Raw genomic sequence first — 15,956 nt, 5'->3', positions numbered from 1 at the left:
TTAGAATTCTGATTAAATGTTTCAGCAATTTTATAAGAGATAACTGTGATTTCAGAGTCACTTTGGAAAACCTACCCACTTGAGAGGAGCCTAACCAGTCTTAGAAACAGATGGTGATTTTTTAACCAATATGAATTTTGGGGGAGGAAAATACAGTTTAATAATGACTATCTAGGTAGTCTAATTTTCTTATAAGATGTCTTTAGCAGGGAGAAACTTATGATTTGGCAGATTTGAAATACAGTTTTCACAAGTGCTCTTAACTGTTTGAGAAATTGCATTAATATCCTACTAGTATACAACATAAGGGGCAACCATGGATCAACCAACAGAGAAGTAACATGTCTGCATAAGAAACAACAGAAACAAAACAGTGAAACAGACCCACACACACATGACCACTTGACATATTACAAAGACAACCCTGAAATACATGGGCTAAAGCATGTTCTTTCCATTAATGATGCTGATCAATTGTATACCTATATGGAAAACAATAACTCTTATTTTTTTTAAAGATTTTATTTATTTATTTGACAGAGAGAGATCACAAGTAGGCAGAGAGGCAGGCAGAGAGAGAGAGAGAGAGAGAAGCAGGCCCCCTGCTGAGCAGAGAGCCGGATGCTGGACTCAATCCCAGGACTCTGGGATCATGACCGGAGCCAAAGGCAGAGGCTTAACCCACTGAGCCACCCAGGCGCCCAGAAAGCAATAACTCTTAATCCTGGTCCCACACCACACATAAAAGTCAATTCCTTATAATCAACAGTTCCTCTTCTGGGCATATACTCATCATAAATGAGTTAATATATTTACCAAATTTATGAAAAAGAATGAACATTCTTTTCATTCTTTGTTATGGCCCCAAACAATAAACAACTCCAAGTCTATAACACTAGAAAAGACAAATTTAACAAACTCATATAATGATTATGATACAGCAACAAAAATGAATAACTTGCAAATACAATATATTCAAATGGATTTCACAAATATAATGTTAAGCATAGTTAGTCAATAAAGAGTACCGACTGGATGATCCAATCGTATGAAATTCAAAACCAAGCAAAACTAATCTACTATGCTCTATGTCATGGTAATGGGCGGGTAGTGACTGAAAGGGAACACAGGAATGGTTTTGTGGGGGCTGATAATGTTCTGAAAATTCATTTAGATGCAGGGTACAGCTGTGTTCAAGTTGTGGATCTTCATTGCCTTTGTGTGTGCAAAATACATATATATGTGTGATCCCTATATAAGTCGTATATGTACCTATGACTTACTTCACATATGACTTAATTCAATAAAAAGCTTACTCTACAGGTGCCTGGATGGCTCAGTTGGTTAAGCAACTGCCTTCAGCTCAGGTCATGATCCTGGAGTCCCAGGATTGAGTCCTGCATGGGGCTCCCTGCTCAGTGGGGAGTCTGCTTCTCCCTCTGACCCTCTCCTCTCTCATTCTCTCTCTCTTTCTCTCATTCTCTCTCTCAAATAAATAAATAAAATCTAAAAAAAAAGTTTTCTTTACAATGAGTGAATATTCCTTATTATTTATACCTATATATTAGGATTTTATGAATCTTAAATTAATCCCTACCATCCATGTATTTGTGCTTCCTACCTCAGGAACGTAATATTGCCAGGCCTTGTTCCCAACTCTCTCCCACTTCTTCTTCCCACAGAATCCCTAACATTCCGTCTTCTGTTTTTGCATAGCCCCTGGTTTCCTATGCAATTCAAAATTGTGACTTTGCTTCAGTTAAGAGAATTACCTCACATTTGTATCATAAAATAACTAAACATCTTCTCTAATATCACACATAATTGAGAATATATTCTGAACTTATATCTAACATAAGACTTTTTATAATACTCTTGATGCCTAACTAAAGGCATATCAACAATTTTATTAACAGCATAGCTCTTACTTGGATGCAGCAAGAAAGTCCTTTTAAACCCAAACACGCAGCCACTCAGTGGCATGGAAAGGTGAGAAAGTGATGGGAGCAAGGTGGAGAGGGAGAGAGAGAATCATATCTCTTATTGCAGAGTGAGTTTCTGATTGAAATAAATAAAAGAAACTGAAAACCTTGTCGATTCCTACACAAAAGTAAGGGAATGGCTACATTGGTTAGTGTGAGGTGAAATGTCAAAATAGAACATGTCAATGAAGAATGAACTAAATTCTGAATCCCCATATAAATAATTCCTATAAATGCATTAGTATGTGGTATTATCCACACTTCATTCTCTTCTGTTAGTATTTTTAATAAGAGAGGATATGATGTAACCTCCCAGAAACTTTATTTGAGTGCAAACACTTCTGTTGGCATCAACTATCAGCAATTTATTCCTGGAGAAATTTGGAATAGAATTGCACATCTAAAATTTAAAGTAATGTTTTTTTAGCTTTGGCCATATTATTGTTTTGAATTTTTGAAATTCACAAATATCAAGCTGGCACATTCCGTGAGCTACATCGAATACTATTCATAGATATTTGCTGAATAAGGTAGGCATAAATATAGCTTGGGAAGATTCCAACGAATCAGGTACTTCCATCTATATCTGGGTGCCTGGCCAGGCAGAACTTCTGTGAAGATGTCAATTAAAAGTTGCCTGATGCTCTTTTATCTACCCGGGTGTTTAGAGATTACATATATACTGTCACCTTTGAGTATATTTTCTATGTACTGCAAAAAATGTTTGAAGAAGCATCTTAGTTATGATAATGCAAGGCAAGTACGCACCTATTGTTCCAAGGAGAAAACTGTAATAACACTGGTATGTGTCCTCAGGGACTTTCACTCCCAATAATCCTTTGAGATGCATTTCTGGAGAAGAAGGGAAACATTTTGCATGGACTCCTGGGAGGAAAAAGATAAAACACCTCACTTTTCCCTTTGAAGTTCAAAGATTTTAGAACCACTATGAAATGAATCTGACTATTCTCAGTCAAGAAGGCACAAGGACCTAATGGAGAACTCCTTATATGGCGCATTCATATTGGAACAACTGTTTAGTAGTATCTCCTAAAGCTAGATATGCACTCACCTCATGACTTAGCAATTCCGTTCCTACTTTATATCCAAACAGATATTATTAGTTCATATGCTGACCTTAAGACGTAGGCTAAAATATTCATAGCAACATAATTCATACTATTTCCAGGTGTAAACCATCCAAATGTCTATCAACAGCTAAAGAAGTAAATAAATGGACTGTAGTGACATGATATAGTAATATACAGCAATGAGAATGAAAATAAAAGCAAAATATTCTCAGAAACAGAATACTGAGAGAATGAAGCTAGTCTAAAATAATACATACTGGAAGGAGTCCTTGCATTTAAAGTTCAAAAGGAGTTATAACTAATATACGTGATTAGGAGTCAGTATATAGTAACTCTTGAATAGAGTCAATGAATGACTGGAAAGAGATACAATGGGGATTTCTGGTATGCTAGCAATGTTCTTTCTTAGTCCAAATGCTAGTTACAAGGGAATATACAGTTTGTAAATATTCATCAAGCTATTTCCCGTATGTATATTAAACTTCAACATTTAAAAATGTAATAAGTTGTGACTTTTTTTCAAACTGACCAATTGTTATGCTGTTTTTACACATTATATGTTTAGATCTGAATTTGGTGAAATGGTATCATTTAAAGACCATAAATAAATATTACTAGAAAATACGGTTATTTATAGAAAATATGCTTAAGGGTGCCTGCGTGGCTCAGTCAGTTAAGCATCTGCCTTCAGCTCAGGTCCTAATCTCAGGATCCTGGCATCGAGCCCCATGTTGGGCTCCCTGCTCAGCAGAGAGTCTGCTTCTCCCTCTCCCTCTGCTCCTCCTTACCCCCCCCATTTGTGCTCTCTCTCTCTTTGTTCAAATAAATAAATAAAATCTCTAAAAAATTTTTAAAAGAAAATATTTTATATATGTCATGTTATTAATACTTAAATGATAAATATATTTATAAAATTTATAAAATATATTTACTTATAATATCTAGCCACTTATGGGACGCCTGCGTGGCTCAGTCAGTTAAGCATCTGCCTTCAGCTCAGGTCCTAATCTCAGGATCCTGGGATCGAGCCCCATGTTGGGCTCCCTGCTCAGCAGAGAGTCTGCTTCTCCCTCTCCCTCTGCTCCTCCTTACCCCCCCCATTTGTGCTTTCTCTCTCTTTGTTCAAATAAATAAATAAAATCTCTAAAAAATTTTTAAAAGAAAATATTTTATATGTGTCATGTTATTAATACTTAAATGATAAATATATTTATAAAATTTATAAAATATATTTACTTATAATATCTAGCCACTTATGGGACGCCTGGGTGGCTCAGTTGGTTAAGCGGCTGCCTTCGGCTCAGGTCATGATCCCAGCATCCTGGGATTGAGTCCCATGTCGGGCTCCTTGCTCGGCAGGGAGCCTGCTTCTCCCTCTGCCTCTGCCTACCTCTCTGCCTACTTGTGATCTTTCTCTCTCTGTCTCTCTCTCTCTGACAAATAAATAAATAAATAAAAATCTTAAAAAAAATATCTAGCCACTTATTCTTTATTAACAGCAAAAGGAAAAATTTATTTGTAATATATACTTCTTAGTATACCATAATACTGAACTTGGTTCACTCATTTTTTATGAGAGTCAAGATTTACCCTTAAAAGTTTGAAAGGATATCTGATGATGAAAACAGAAACATGTCTTTTATTATAAATTCACTTATCCCATCTTTACCATCTACCTTGTTCAACATCAAAGAATTGAAAGGAAGGAAGGAAAGAGGGAAGGAAGGAAGTAAAGAAGGAAGGAAGGAAATATAAAAGAAAGAAAATGCAAGTGCTTTATACTGTGGAACAATGATTCAATGTGAGAGTGGCATTGCCCAGAAGCTTTAGTGTAGAAGGTGGCTGGAACAGAATGTCTGAATGAACAGAGCCCTTGAAGAATTTGAGGAGAAAAAGTAAAGTACTATTATTAGCAATAAATCTCTATAGCCTTGATTAGATTTTCTGTAATTAACTAAACTCTGAGTTTAAAAGTCACTTCCAAATGAAACAGTAGTACAACGCCAATAGTAAATAAGTTTCATGTAGCATGAATTAAGGAAGTATACTTTAACCTTGGTGCTTAATATTCACATGCAAGAATAGTACAGATAACCTTATGAAATAGGTATTATTATTCTCCTTTCATAAATAAGGAAACTAAGACAGAGTGGTTAAAACCATGCATACATCAATAGAATGTGGGAGAGTCTGAATTTAAAACCAAGAACGTCCGATTTCAGAGCCCAGCTCTTAACCAATATCCAATACTGCCCACAATAACTATCAAAAGACCCCACAGAAGAAATACATGTGTTACAGACACTTTGAGCCTAAAAATATAATTTCTTATCACCTCATCAAGGGGTTGCTACAACTCAGGAAAATGGAGGACTTTTGTGCATCTCAGTATCACAGAGGAAAAAATATATTTTCCCTAAAAGTTCAGAAAGGGACAGAGACATGTGGCAAATATGCTTTGAAAGTCGATATTTAAGGACGTCTGCCTGGGAAAGGGAACTGTCATTCCAGGGTTGAATGATTTAAAGTCTTCAAAAAATCTTCAAAACTAAAAAAAAAAAAAAAAAGTTATTCTTAATGTTGAGAAAATGAAAAAATACAAAATTACAGTTAAGTAAATCCCACAAAATAAACTTATTCCCATATGATGTATACTTAAAAAGAAAAAAAAGATTTATTTATTTAGTTTAGAGAGAGAGCACAATCGGGGGGTAGAGGAACGAGGAGAAAGAAACTCAAGCCCCACCATAGGGCTGGATCCTGAGATCAAAACGTGAGCCAAAGATAAACTCGACACAGATAAAAGACCTCAGCGTGAGACAAGAATCCATCAGAATCCTAGAGGAGAACATAGGCAGTAACCTCTTCGATATCAGCCACAGAAACTTCTTTCAAGATATGTCTCCAAAGGCCAAGGAAACAAAAGCGAAAATGAACTTTTGGGACTTCATCAAGATCAAAAGCTTCTGCACAGCAAAGGAAACAGTCAACAAAACAAAAAGGCAACACACAGAATGAGTGAAGATATTTGTGAATGACAGTACAGACAAAAGGTTGATATCCAGGATCTATAAAGAACTCCTCAAACTCAACACACACAAAACAGATAATCATATCAAAAAATGGGCAGAAGATATGAACAGACACTTCTCCAATGAAGACATACAAATGGCTATCAGATACATGAAAAAATGTTCATCATCACTAGCCATCAGGGAGATTCAAATTAAAACCACATTGAGATATCACCTGACACCAGTTAGAATGGCCAAAATTTGCAAGACAGGAAACAACGTGTGTTGGAGAGGATGTGGAGAAAGGGGAACCCTCTTACACTGTTGGTGGGAATGCAAGTTGGTGCAGCCACTTTGGAGAACAGTGTGGAGATTCCTCAAGAAATTAAAAATAGAGCTTCCCTATGACCCTGCAATTGCACTGCTGGGTATTTACCCCAAAGATACAGATGTAGTGAAAAGAAGAGCCATCTGTAACCCAATGTTTATTGCAGCAATGGCCATGGTCGCCAAACTGTGGAAAGAACCAAGATGCCCTTCAACGGACGAAGGGATAAGGAAGATGTGGTCCATATACACGATGGAGTATTATGCCTCCATCAGAAAGGATGAATACCCAACTTTTGTAGCAACATGGACGGGACTGGAAGAGATTATGCTGAGCGAAATAAGTCAAGCAGAGAGAATCAAGTATCATATGGTCTCACTTATTTGTGGAGCATAACAAAGAACATGGAAGACATGGGGAGATAGAGAGGAGAAGGGAGTTGAAGGAAACTGGAAGGGGAGATGAACCATGAGAGACTATGGACTCTGAAAAACAACCAGAGGGTTTTGAAGGGGCGGGGGGTGGGAGGTTGAGGAACCAGGTGGTGGGTAATAGGGAGGGAACGTATTGCATGGAGCACTAGGTGTGGTGCAAAAACAATGAATACGGTTAAGCTGAAAATAAATAAAAAAAATTAAAAAAATAAAAACCTGAGTCAAAACCAAGAGTAAGATTCTTTTTTTTTTTTAAAGATATTATTTATTTACTTGACAGAGAGAGATCACAAGTAGGAAGAGAGGCAGGCAGAGAGAGAGAAGGAAGCAGGCTCTGTGAGATATGTGGCAAATATGTCACACCAGGCAGAAAGCCCGATGTGGGGCTCGATCCCAGGACCCTGGGATCATGACCTGAGCCGAAGGCAGAGGCTTTAGCCCACTGAGCCACCCAGGCGCCCCAAGAGTAAGATTCTTAAGTGATTCCTCCCCCACCCCACCAGGCGACCTCCTAAATGCTGTACACTTCCTAGTTGGTATCTGTGTTGCAGGGTTTTTCCTCTGGTTATGATGGCTTCAACTTGTCGTTCTACCACCATCCTTTCAACTTGTCTAAGCTCATTCATCAGTTAGTGTGCATTAAACTCCACAAGGTAGCAGGATCTAGACCAAGCAATGAGGTTGAAAAAAAAAAATCTATGTATATATGTGTATATAGTATCATATTATACAGTTTCCTATCCTCAAGATGCTCAGTCTGTAAAGTGAAATCCATTTGAAATTAATATTTTTGGTACAGTGAATTCTTTTATTTTAATATTACAGAGAATATCACCCACTTTCCTTCTCAGAAATAATATAAAACTGATTGGAAGAGCAAGGATGAAAAACCCAAATAATACCTTCTACGAAAATAAGAGATATCTACATTCCTGCACTACAATAGCAATGAAAGTCAAAAAGAAATGTCACAAGACAGTAAGAGAGGATGCCCGTTGCTGCTAACACCAGACAATGTGGTAAAGAATCCTACTTGGAGGAAAGTGGCCCCACACCTAATGGCAAATAACTCTTTGTTTAGAACTATGAAAATCACTTGACAGACAAGTCAGATTCAGAGAAAAGTCTGTGAGGTATGGTGAAAACTGTTCTGTGAGGGCACCCAGGGCCTCCAACCTCTGTTGCATGGAGAGGAGGGAAGCCTAAAATATATTTCCCTCTCTCTATCCCTTTCTCTCTCTCTCTGACATGCACATACACACACATATATACACAATCTGTGTCACAGACAATTCTCACTAGCCAGAAATTAAACTTATCCCCTTCTCAATATAAACATCTCTGTTCAAGAAGAAAGCATCTCACCAAATGTAAATAATCATCACAAAGAAACCAAAGGGAAGGTAAGATGTCCCAATGACAAAAGGAGAAAGAAAACAGGAAAGGCAGATGGCACATAAAAAACATCAGCCAGAAAAATCTTTTCACACAGTAAATAAAAACTAAGCCTATAATATAGTCATGAAAATAGAAACTAATACAAAAAATAAATTTATAAACCAAAAGACCAAAGCAGAGATATAAGAATTTGGAGATACTATGGCAAGACAAGAGATATAAATAAACCATGAACTAGTAGAACTCAGGAGAGATGGAATTCAAAAAAATCAAGCTAAGTGGGTATGACAAATACTATAAACCATCTGACATTGGCTAGGATGACAGGGCAAGTCTTCAAAGAGGAGAAAAAAGTTAATATAGATCTTAAAGGACAAATGAAATTGAGGTCAATCGAAGGAGGAAAAGAAGTCCAGTCTAATAGAACATGTACAAAGTATATTTTTGGGACCTATACATGGCTTTCTATACCTGAAAAACAGGATATGAGGGAGAGAAAAATGATGAATGGAACTTGCATTGTAGATAAATACTGGATTTTGTAGAGTGTTTTATGCTAAGCTAATAAATATAACTTCATATTATTAGTAAAGAGGACCTACCTACCAGTGGCTTCAATCAGAAGATTAATATGATCATTTATATTTTAGAAAGATCACTCTGCCAACAGTGAGGGAGGTGGATAGCTTAGGATGAATACAGGGGGCAGACAAAGAAGTGAGAGTAATGGTAATTCCTTTTTGTAATCCAGATAAAATATAATGACATAATTATAGATAATGGCTATAGAAAAGTATGAGAAAAAATAAAAAATATTTAATATGAAATATCTATAAAACAGCTTGGCCAATTGAATATAGCAAGTAAGGGAAAGAAAACCTAAAAAATTATTCCAAGTGTATGAATTGTTGACTGGTTGGATGGCATCCCAGCAGTGAATACAGAAACACTGTAGGATATATATAATCCTACAGGGGATATGGGAGTGGGAGGCAAAATAATGAGTATATTATAATAAATCAAACAATCCAAACAATTATTGGACTTTAATAAAAAATGATGCAGTACTAGAAACTAAATTCCAAAAGTACTGGCAAGTTTTAAGAAAATCATCCCTGTTTTCACATCAGATTTCATAATTTTAATCTAGCATGGTTTTAATGTCTTAAAGTATTAAAAATCATCACAAACTGTCTATCTCTCAATATCACTAAAAACTCAGAGAAGAATTTACAAAGAAATTATATAATTTATATATATAATTATATATAAATAAAATTATATAGTTTTATATTTCAATAAAATTGAAAAGTAACTTTTAAAGGAAATCAATCTATACTGCTGAAATCATGTTATAGACTTGGTTAAGAAACATAAGTACTTTCTACTTAAGCAAAATTTTGCCTTTCTTTTCTTTCTGTAGTAGTGTGTTTTGTGTTACTTTATAATATACAATGCCAGATAATAACAAATGCTGTTCAAGTTATTTCATTCCTTTCATTCAGCCTTCACTTTCACGTTGCCTAACAAGATGAATGTCAACCAGATTTTCTATTGTATTATAGAAATTTAAGGATACCTGCAACATTATTTAACAAAATCCTGTGAAATGCACCAAGTAAATCAGGCAGGGATTTTAGCACTGAAAGAAAAAAAAAAAAAGAATAGGAGATTCCAATGGCCAGATACCATTGTGATGCTCTCCATTAAATTGTACCATATTTATTTATTCATCTTTAATGTCTGTTATTACTACATAATGAATGAAGCACTATGCCTTTACTTAGTTCGAGCCTTTCTTTAAATGCCCTTCTTGGCATTTCATTCATTTTGTCTTTTGGTATGTGTGATTTGGTCATATTCAGTTTCAGCTCCATTTGGCTATTTTAAATTTTGATGTGCTTCCTTCCCATGCAGTTAAGTTACATGTAACTTCCAAAAAGGTAAATATCAATATATTTCTTACATATAAAACCTCACCCGGGGGAGAAGGGTCATGATCCAAAGGAAACTGCGCTGTTGAGAAAACTGGTTTTTGGTGGTTTGAGCTTTGAAACTACAGATGATGGCTTAAGAGAACATTTTGAAAAATGGGGCACACTTACAGATTCTGTGGTGATGAAAGACCCCTGAACAAAACGTTCCAGGGGTTTTGGTTTTGTGACTTACTCTTGTGTTGAAGAGGTATTTGCAATAATGTGTGCCCGACCACACAAGGTTGATGGGCATGTAGTGGAACCAAAGAGAGATGTTTCTAGAGAGAATTCTATAAAGCCTTGTGCCCATCTAACAGTGAAGAAAATTTTCATTGGTGGTATTAAAGAAGACACAGAAGAATATAATTTGAGAGACTGTTTTGAAAAGTATGGCAAGATTGAAACCATAGAATTTACAGAAGACAGGCAGAGTAGAAAAAAAGAGAGGATTTGCTTTTGTAATTTTTAATGATCATGATACAGTCGATAAAACTGTTGTTCAGAAATACCACACCACTGGGACACTTGGGTGGCTCAGTGGGTTTAACCTCTGCCTTTGGCTCAGGTCATGATCTCAGGGTGCTAAGTTCGAGTCCTGCATCGGGCTCTCTGCTCAGCAGGGAGCCGGCTTCCCCTCTCTCTGTGTCTGTCTCTCTGCCTACTTGTGATATCTCTCTCTGTGTCAAATAAATAAATAAAATCTTAAAAAAAAAAAGAAAGAAATACCACACTTTTCATGGGAATAATTGTGAAGTGAACAAGGCCCTTTCTGAACAAGCAATGCAGTCTGCTGGATCGCAAAGAGGTCATGGAGGTGGATCTGGCAACTTCATGTGTCGTGGAGGAAACTCTGGAGGTGGTGGTAACTTTGGCCGTGGTGGAAACCTCAGTGGAAGAAGAGGCTGTGGTGGTGGAGGTGATGGCAGCAGAAGTAGTTAGGGAGGAGGGGATGGTGGACATAGGGGATTTGGAGGTGATGGCAGCAACTATGGCAGTGATCCTGGTTATAGCAGTAGAGGAGGCGAAGGTGGTGGTGGACCAGGGTATGGAATCCAAGGAGGCAGATGTGGTGGTGGAGGAGGATATGATGGTCACAATGAAGGAGGAAATTTTGGAGCTAACTATAGTGGTGGTGGGAACTATAATGATTGTGGAAATTAAAAGTGTATAACAGCAATCAAATTATGGACCCATGAAGGGGGGCAGTTTTGGTGGAAGAAGCTCGGGCTGTCCCTATGGTCGTATTTATAGATGTGCTGGTGAAGGGGTGGATTTGGTAGCAAAAGTTTCTAAAATATTTTCAGAAGAAAAGGGATACAGTTCTTAACCGGAGAGAGCAAGGAGTTGTCAGGAAAGCTGCCCGTTACTTTGAGACTCTCGTCCCAGATGGATTAAAGCAACTGTAAAAATCTGCCACAAAAGGAATCATGATCCATAGTCAGAGAAGTTCCTGCAGCTTAAATAGGAGCCCCTTCTTGTCCAGGATGGTCATAGCCACAGTTTGAAAAACGTACAGCTCTTGATGAACGCGATGTGGTGTGAATGACATGCACATTCCTGAGGTGTTTTGTTTTTTTTTTTTCCCATTACCCACCACCTGTTCCCCCAACCTCCCACCCCTGACCCTTCAAAACCTTCAGGTTGTTTTTCAGAGTCCGTAGTCTCTTATGGTTCGCCTCCCCTGAGGTCTTTTATCTGTTGTAGCTTTGTCTTTTTCTTTTTCATTACATGGGGTTTATGGCCCTGTAAGTTGTGGTAGTGATGCCAGAAATAAAAAAAATTAAGGAATTTTTAATTAAAAAAAAAGGTAAGACAGATGAAGAAAAAATAAATTTATTATTGACAAAGCTGACTCTTATCTTTAGATTAAAACCTTGATTTTCCTCAGCTTTTATATATCCCTGGCTCTCACTACCATTTTATTCTGTCATAGCTCTTCCTCAAGTGGTGGGAGTACAGGCATTGTTTTATTTCCTACCTGTTCCTCCACGGCCTTTGTGAACTCCCAACACACTATGATTTTGCTGAGACCAGGACATTCTTGCTTAAGATCAAACCAAGCAAGTTTAAAACAATCCCTTGACTGAGATTAAAGCTGCCATAAGCTGAAATGATACACGGAAGTCAAAAATCACATGTGACCAAAGGCCAAAGAGTGTTGGTCCAGGCCTAATCAGTTAAAAGCTAATTAGTATACTACAGTAAAACCCAGCTGTAATGCACTATTAGAGCTGCTGTAAATTGCGAGAACCCTGACCCTACGTGCCCAGCTCAACACAACCTTAATATTCAAGTATCATTTTGTTTCCTAAATCTCACTCTTGTTTATTCCTCAAGATTTCAGCCCGGTGCAGCAGATGTTAGGGTTTTGCGGAGGTCATTGTAGAACACTCCTCTTTTCCTCGCTTGAGTTCTAAACAAAAGAAGAAAGAAAAATAAGACAAATTCAGATTATTACTAGGAATGTGATATATATGTAGGCAAGTAGCCTCCTTAATACAGATATCCAGAATTAGAAAAATTTACCCCCTGACTAGAAGCAAGAACTCCTGTCCCTCAGAGATCCTTTCAACTAGAATAAGAATCAAATAAACACAAGACAGATTACTAAAAGAGAATAAAATTCAATAGGTGTAGATATGGGGAATCCACAAAGACATGAAAATTCCAAAGACAATTAGGCAAAATGAGATATACACATCATTTCAAACTAAGAAGAAGGGAGGAGGGGTTTGGGATTTCAGAGGAAAGGAGTGCATTTCATAGGGAGGGAAAAGAGCAGATGTTTGGTAATTGTTTGCCCTATGATACAGATAATAGCCCTTATTCTGGCAAAGACCCCCAGTTTAGATTCTTCTAAGAATTGTGTGGTTAAGGGAGAGGCAAAAGTTTCTCTTGGGCCCACAGGGACTCAAATGCCTGCAGCTGAAAATAATCCACATGCCAAAGTGGCATATTCTGGGGACACCTGTCCTGAACCTCTTCACCACCCAGTTGTCAAGAGCTGAACCGAGCTGGAGAGGGCCAAATTGCCAGGTGTCAGAGGTTCATCAAGATATGTCAAAATGAAGGTAACAGTCAAGCCTTGAGTTACTTACTGCAATAGTCCAAACAAGAGGCTACCAGGAGGCAGTGCAGGCTCGCACAGGGTTCCATTCTTCCCTCTGGAGTAGTGTTAGGTGGATCAGCACATATGCAAGGATCCTTTCACTGACAAGGGGGCCCAAAACATTTCAAGGACTCAAGAACCAGAAGGGGAGAGAAAGGGGATAGCCTTAGAATGGAAATACTGCATACTGAGGCAGAGTAGAAAAAAATGCCCAGTGTGGAGAGGGCAGCTCTCCCCCATGAAGCCTGCCAGGTAGTCTTTATAATTGCTTATGGTCAAACCTGAAACCTCACACATCAAAGTGTTCCATCCCCTTCATCGGGGGGCATGCCTCTGTAAAACTTAAGGCATGGAAGCTAAATAAAATAAAATAATAAAATAAAATAAAATTTAATTTAATTTTAAAAGTATGGAAGTTCAGACAAGAAGTTCTCATAGGTAAGAGGTTGTCATAAAGACACTATGCAAGCATTCTATTATTCTGTCCACAACAAATTAAGTCCTTCCTCAACCCAGGAAAATGCAAATACAGGAACAAAAATAAGCCATTAGTTAAAAAGTAGTGGAGATCTCTAGATTTTTAACTTTATTTTCCATATGAGGGAGCAAATTTATTCCAATCTTTTGGTTGGTGATGTTTTATGATTAAGTAATATCAACCAGCCAATCAATCAATAAGATGTTCACAGAATTCCACAATTAATGACACAACTTTTTTTTTAATTACACAACTTTTGAACAAAATATATTTTTTTCTAGATTTGTAGTTCTTTTTGTTCTCCTCATAATTTTGATATCAGGTTATATCAATTCAGTTTATTAAAGTCAGAGGAGAATTCTGGAAAGAGGGTAAACATATAGAGCAACTAGGATAGTCCAACAAAAAGAGACAGAAAATATCTACAGGAGAAAAAAAAAAAAAACCTGACAATATACCTCATGATTACCAAAATGGAAGCAGGTGGCAGGAGGTGGGGGCAGGTGGACCTCTGATACCTGACGTTTGTATGACAAGAGGAGAAGGAAGCAGAGCGGTATCTAATAAAACTTGAGAACCACCAAATAACCAACAGGTCTTTACATGAAAGCTCAGCAAATCATTTTGAGAAAAGCAGCGGAACTGGAAGGATGTACAATTGAGTGAGAATGTGGTATCTATAATAAGGTGCAAAGATATGGAGCGTTCTACATCCTATGAACTCTGGGAACTAGTCTAATCTCTTTTCCATAATAATAATCTATGCTCCAGAGAAATGTCAATGACTAAAACTCAAAATGGAAACAATAGCGACAAAAGAAAAAGGAGATAGAATAAATCAAAGGAGAGATTCAATCAGAATTCCCATGACATAAATTACTGTATTCTTCAACTCTTCATAAAAACAACAGAGGATAGAAATTTAGATGCAAGTTAGAAATGCTATCTTAAAGTTTAATGAAATCAATCTCATAAACGCAGCTACAACAAAAGGGACTCCCATCCAAAATTATTGTAAGATAGAAAGACAGACTAAGAGATAAAATAAATAAAATCCATAAAGACAATGAAGGCAGGTTGGAAGAAATGACCACAGAACATCAGTATATCAAACTAGATAAAAAGACAAGTGAAACGTCACTGAAAATATGAAAACTCTTTCCTCTCTCAAACAAATAAATCTTTTTATGAAAAAGATGGGGTGCCTGGGTGGTTCAGTCAGCTGAGCACCCAACTCTTGGTTTTGACTCAGGTCATGATCTCAGCGTCGTGGGATCCAAAACTGTATGGGACTTGCTTTTAGTGGCGAGTCTGCTTGAGGTTCTCTCCCCACCTCTTCCCCTCCCTCCACTCACATGCTCTCTTTCTCTCTCTAAAACAAGTAAATAAATCAATCTTTAAAAAAAAAAAAGAAAAGAAAATGGAACGAAAGAAATATGAAAGAACAGTGTAACTCAGAAATGGGGTGATAGAATCAGGGAAGAATTAGAAACTAAAATAAAGCAATGGTGTCTTAAATAAAGAATGATAGAAATAACTAGGCAGTATCCTGAGGGAAATGGAAGATTTTTTAAAAAACAGAAACATATTATAAATCAAACGAAATGAAAAAAGAAATGATAATGATTTTATATGTAGTCAAGATTACTGCCAAGTATACAGTTTGCAGAAAATTTGTCATCAGCATGCAAGGTCTCCAGTAATGTTTTTTCTGATGAGCCTTAACTCAAAATTTACTAAATAATGACCTTCAGACAACCAAAATGACTACCAAGACCTTGACGTAAGGACTGGTAGTAAAGATTAGAGATTAGTGATTTAACTATAGAATCAAAATTAATGGAGGACATAAAGAAGAGAGTATAGAACGTGCTGGCAGCAAGTTCTGACACAGGGTATAACACAACTGTGAATAAATAGGACAGAAGGGATAAAACCCTCTTTGCAAAAAACCCTCTTTTTTAAACTAAATTGGTGCTAGTGTTGGTATTATTATTCTAAAGATGCTGTGTGTGTAATGTAGGATAAAATAAACAATTCTAATTTTACCGTCCCCAGTATCCTTGCAATTCAGGATGTTCAATGTGGATGAGAGGAGATGCACATATAAAAAAGAAAGGTAAAGTTATGTGGAATATGAATAGAA

General features: G+C 37.0%; 1 pseudogene; it reads left to right on the top strand.

Annotated features, from left to right (window-relative positions):
• LOC123943880 overlaps positions 1–11,550 on the top strand; it is a 56,152-nt pseudogene extending 44,602 nt beyond the window's left edge.
• The last annotated feature ends 4,406 nt before the right edge of the window (positions 11,551–15,956 follow it).

The sequence above is a fragment of the Meles meles genome, chromosome 1 (genome assembly GCF_922984935.1).
Source record: "Meles meles chromosome 1, mMelMel3.1 paternal haplotype, whole genome shotgun sequence".
Classification (NCBI taxonomy): domain Eukaryota; kingdom Metazoa; phylum Chordata; class Mammalia; order Carnivora; family Mustelidae; genus Meles; species Meles meles.
The sequence above is the reverse complement of the archived record's forward strand: the minus strand, read 5'-3'. Positions and strand labels throughout refer to the sequence as shown.